This window comes from Tursiops truncatus, chromosome 15, assembly GCF_011762595.2.
Source record: "Tursiops truncatus isolate mTurTru1 chromosome 15, mTurTru1.mat.Y, whole genome shotgun sequence".
In the NCBI taxonomy this organism is placed as follows: domain Eukaryota; kingdom Metazoa; phylum Chordata; class Mammalia; order Artiodactyla; family Delphinidae; genus Tursiops; species Tursiops truncatus.
Window position 1 is genome coordinate 10,295,312 of NC_047048.1, and position 6,000 is coordinate 10,301,311.

The window sequence follows — 6,000 nt, forward strand, 5'->3', positions numbered from 1 at the left end:
GTGCTTGATATACATTGTCTCTTCTATTACCTTTCTCCAGTCTGGGGATAAAACTGGTAAAAAAAAAAAAAGTATTCCTCTGGCTTATTTCCTTCCTGCTCTAATGGGACCTGTTTGCCTTTCAAAGTTTCCAGGAGCCCTGCGGGGGGCGGGGGGGTGTCTCACTAGTGCTCACTAACATTCTTCCATCACTTCTTATTGCCATTTTCCTCCTCCTATGATTGACTTTCAAGCTGGGATGGCTGCTCTCAAGCTTTCTGCTGTCTCCTTCCCCCTTGCTGTGGCCCTGGCTCCTCAGAAGGGTGAAGTTTGGTTCCGCCACAGCCCAGGCCTCTGAGCCTAAAAGGGAGTTTCCTCTCCGCACTTGTCCCTTCAGGCTTGCTCTCCATGGTCACACAGCTGCAAAATGTGCCATGTCAGCTCTCAGTATTGTGCAGATATCTTAGGGAAAGGGCTGGCCACAGACTGTATTCTCCCAAAAATGGAAGCAATGATGTCTCCCATCCCACGTGGTCTTCCTACGATGTGACTCTGACACTCCTTCTCCTCGGATACGGATGGATTTGTGACTGTGGCAGAAGTGACACAATGGGTCGTAAAGAGTGATGTAGCTTGCACTGGTTTGCTTGGGATGCTGGCTCAGGGGACCCAGCCGCCATGCTATGACAAAGCCCAAACAGTGCATGGAGAGGTCCACTCGGAGAGGAACTCAGGTTCCCTTCCCATGGCTTGCGCCCACCTTCCAGCCATGTGAGTACGCCATCTTAAAAAGTGAACGGTCCAGCCTTAGTCAGCCACCCTAGCTAATGCCAACTGTAGCAGAGATGAGCTGTCCCCACTGAGCCTTGCCCAGACTATGGGTTCATGAGTAGAATAAATGTTTGTTGTTGTTTGAAGCCGCCAAGTTTGGTTTGTTTCACTGCAATGGACAATGGATACAGAATTCCTCCAGTTTTCTTTTGTATTCTCCCTCCCTGGGACTCAGACCTGGAGCTGTGGGACTGAGCCCAGGGCCAACCTAAAAGAATGATCTGGCTCCATCCACTTGGGAATTACATTTCCCTTCCCTCAGGCTGAGCCTCTTCCTGGGAAGCTCTTGGGTACCTCTCGCAAACTGACCCATGGGGGCAACTTCACTGGTCCTCTGGAATTGACTGGACATCCTTAAATCCTGGAGGACCAGAGTTTAGATTAAAGCTGGGACATCTCCTTTCCTTCCTTCTTATCCTCCCCTAGTCACAATCTCAGTTATTTTATGAGGGGGAAACTGAGGCTCAGAGAAATTGAATCACTCTCCCAGGGAATACAGCTAGGAAGTGGAAGACTGAGATTTGGATCCACGTCTGTCTGCCTTTCCACTACCCTGAGGGCTGCTTCTCTGTGTTATGAGCAGAGGCTGATGATCCAGAGGGCTCCCCTTGTGTCTCACTAAGGCCATAAGCCACTTCATCATCCTCTCACAGATTCCCCTCAAAAAAAGATATACGTTTAAATGGCTAATAAGCATATGAAAAGGCACTCAACCTCATTAGTAGCCACGAGATGCAAATTAAAACCCCAAGTGGGAATTCCCTGGCAGTCCACTGGTTAGGACTCTGCCCTCTCACTGCCAAGGGCCTGGGTTCGACCCCTGGTCGGGGAACTAAGATCCCACGAGCCATGTGGCGTGGCCAAATGAACAAAACAAAACAACAAACAAACAAACAACGCCAAGCACACCCCTACTGTGATTGAATGCAAAAGTGCCTCTCTCAGACCACCTTCCATGTGACCCCACCAGCCTTTTTGCCAACTCAGGCCATTCCCTCTTTAGTGCTCCCTCTGGGGTCAGTGGAGGCTCACCTTCTCCCTCTTCTTGTACCTGCTTCCTTCCTGACCACAGGTGTTGATCTCAAGAGCACTTCTTAATAAATGTCCTGCATGCTAAACTCTATCTTTGTGTCCAGGGGAACCTCACCAGTGACAACTACACATCCACTAGAATGGCTGAAATATTTTGAAAAAAATTTATCCTGTTTTTCACATTTTGAAACATTATAAACTGGAAACAGACCCACACATATATGGCCAGTTGATTTTTGACAAAGGTGCAAAGGCAATTCAATGGAGAAAGGATAATCATTTCAACAAATGGTGCTGGAACAACTGGACACCCATATGGAAAAAAAAAAAAAGCAAGCAAGCAAAAAAAAAAAAAAGGACTCTTGATTACCTATCACAACTTATACAAAAATTAACTCAAAATGGATCATAGACCTAAAAGTAAAACCTAGAATTAAAATACTCCCCAGGAGGAAACATAGGAGAAAATCTTTGTGACTTCAGGTTAGACAAAATTTTCTTAGTTATAGCTTCTATATCCATGAGCTGTAAAAGAAAAATATGCTAAGTTAGATTTCATCAAAATTAAAAACATCTGATTTTCAAAAGACATTCTTATGAAAATGAAAAGACAAGCTACAGACTGGGAGAAAATATTTACAGAACACATGTGATAAAGAACTTGGATCCAGAATATAAAGAATCCTGGAAACTGAATAAGAAAACAAATAATCCAATTAAAAATGGTCCAAAAAATTGAACAAACCCTGCAGACAAGAAGATATGTGGATGGCAGATGAACACATGAAAGGATGTTGAGCATCATGAGCTATTAGAGGAATGCAAATTAAAACCCAAATGAGTTACTAGTAGACACCTCTTACAATGATTTCATAAACAAACAAACAAACAAACTTGACAATACCAAGTGCTGGTGAAGGTGCAGAGCAACTAGAACTCATACAAAATTGTACAGAAAACTTGGAAAATGGTTGGCAGTTCCTTATAAAAGTAAACATACACTCACCATATGACCCAGCAATCCCACTCCTAGCTGTTTACCGAGCAGAAATAAAAACTTGTGTTCCCACAAAAACCAGCCCACATATGTTTACAGCAGATTGATTCATAATTTTCCTTCCTGGAAACAACCCAAATGCCCTGTAATTGGGGAATGGATGAATAAATTGATACATCCATACAATAGAATATGATTCAGCAATAAAAAACTGTTGATACACTCAATAACATAGATGAACCTCACACATGTTATGCTAAGTGGATGAAACCAAACTCAAAAGGCTACATGCTATATGATTACAAGGGTTGGGAGTCGGGTAAGGGATTTGGTGCCTATCAAGGGGCACCAAGGAATTTTGGGAGGTGATAGAACTGTTCCATATTTTGATTGTGATAGTGACCACACACTTACCACAACTCAGAACTGTACACTAAGAAGAGTAAAATTTACTGTATGCAAATAAACTGTACTAAAAGTATTGAACCAAAAAGCATTTTATATAAGTAGTATCATACTGCAGGTATCCTTCCTCAGTTGCTTTTTTTTTTGCTTACCATTAATGATTTATACAAGTTGACACTATGTATGTAATAATGATACGTGTAGCTCTTGTTCATTCATTTTAACTGCTACATCACATTCTAGTATACATTATACCTTAATTTATCTATTCGTTCTTCTTCTGGTGGACATTTTTTTTTAATAAATAAATTTATTTATTTATTTTTGGCTGCATTCTTCGTTGTTCTGTCTTCGTTGCTGTGCACGGGCTTTCTCTAGTTGCGGCGAGTGGGGGCTACTCTTTGTTGCGGTGCGCGGGATTCTCATCGCGGTGGCTTCTCTTGTTGTGGAGCACAAGCTCTGGGCGTGGGGGGCTTCAGTAGTTCCAGCACGCCGGCTCAGTAGTTGTGGCTCGCAGGCTCTAAAGTGCAGGCTCAGTAGTTGTGGTGCACGGGCTTAGTTGCTCCGCCGCATGTGGCATCTTCCCGATACAGGGATCGAACCTGTGTCCCCTGCATTGGCAGGTGGATTCTAAACCACTGCGCCACCAGGGAAGCCCCTTTGTGCCTGTTTTTTTCCTTCTGTTTTAAACAATGTTGCAATAAACATTCCTGTAAATGTATTCTGGAGTACAGGTGCTGAGATTTCTCTCTTGGATGTTTACTGAAAAGAGTAAATTGAATAGGGACAAAAACCGTGAGCATCTTCACTTTGCTCTCCAAGGGCTTATGCAACTGACTCTACCAACAGCATATGAGAATTTCTTTCTTCTATATCTCCGTCAAAAATTGTATTATCAGACTTTAACTCTGCTTAGCTGATGAATATAAAATGGTATCTCATTGTTGTTTTATTTCACAATTTCCCTGATTACTAGTGAGGTTGATTTATATGTTTGTTGGTCATTTGGGTTTTTTCTTCTGTGAATTGCCTCTTCATATTCTTTGTCTTTTTTTTTTTTTCTTCCCCGACTGTGTTGCACATCTTTTTCTTCTTGATTTGTACCCTTTTTTTTGTTTTCCCCCTAACCTCTTCCTGATTGTAATCCCTGTTGGGTAGCAGATATCTTCTCAGTCTGCAGTTTGTCTTTTAAAAATTTTAATAATAACTTTTGTTGATAGAAATTTGTAAATTTCTTAGTCTTTTTTTGTTGTTGTGCATGCTTTTTGTGCCCTTTCTAAGAAATCCATCTCTACTTCAAGGTCAAGAGATATTTTCCTGTAAACTTTAAAAAGTTTTGCTTTCCCCATGTATGTCTTTAGTTCCCTTGGAATTGATCTTTTTGTGTGATGTGGAGATCTAGTTTTATTTTTTATACATAACCCTACACCATTTATTGAAGAGTCCACCCTTTCCCCACTGATTTATATAGGCTTTTGTGCTCTCTATTCTATTTTATTGGTATAGCTGTCTATCCTTACAACACCATCTTAATTATGTAATAAACCTTTCTATCTAATAAATCTGTCTGGGGCTATTCTTGGCCCTTTGCTCTTCTCTATAAATTTTAGAAGCATCTTGCCAAGTTCCCAAAGAGAGTTTTGGATGTTTTTGAAATTCTATAATATTTAATACATAAATTTAGGTAGAATTGGTACCTTTATGATACTGAATCTTTCTGGCCATGTCTGGGGTATATATTTCTTTACTTACCAGATACTCTTTTGAGTCTTTCAATAATGTTTTGTAATTTAGACCATTAGGTTCTTGCACAACTTTCTGCTCCATTTATTTTAAGCACATTATGGTTTTAATTTTTTTGATATGGTAAACAGAATTAAAAGTAATATATTCTACTTGTTTGTGGTACATAGGAATGTTGTTGATGTTTATATGTCAATCTCATGTATAGCAATCTTGCTGATTACAAGTTTGTGTATAGATTCTTTTGGATTCACTGTGTAGACAATTATACTTTCTCCAGATATACTTTTCCTTTTCACTTAATGCCTTTTTATTTTGTTTAATCACCTTATTTCATTGGCCGGGTACTTTAATGTAGTGCTAAGAGGAAGCAATGACAGAGGACATCCTTTATTGCTTTGAGCCTAATTGAATTGCCTCTGAAATTTTACCCTTAAATATAATATATGCAGTGAGTTTTGAACAATTACTTTTTATCACATCTATGACATTATATTCTATTTCTAGATTGCTTTTTAAAAATCTTTTAAAAAGTATGAATTAGTACAGACTTTTATCAAATGGTTTTCCTGCAGGTATTGAGATGATCATATGCTCTTTTTTTCTTTTAATTCTATAGTGTGGCATATTACATTAATAGATTTACTTATTATTCATGAGAGAAATCCCACCTGGCCAGCAACTATTTTATATATATATTTCACTGAAATTAAATTAAATTAGCTGCTAAATTTAATTTGCTGATATTTTATTTAAGATTTTGAAATACATGTTCATAAGTGTATAATGGATCTGTAATTGCCTTTTAAAAAATTATCCTTGTCTGGTTTTGCCATCAAGGTTATACTGGCTTCAGAAAATGAAATAGGTAGCTTTCATTCTTTCTGTCCTTTGAAATGTTTTTATAAAACATTTATATAATAACATTATAAATATTTATATATTTTCTGGTCCTCAGAATTTTCAACAAATTTGCCTCTAAGCTTTTCCGAGCTTGGGATGGTGGAGGTCAA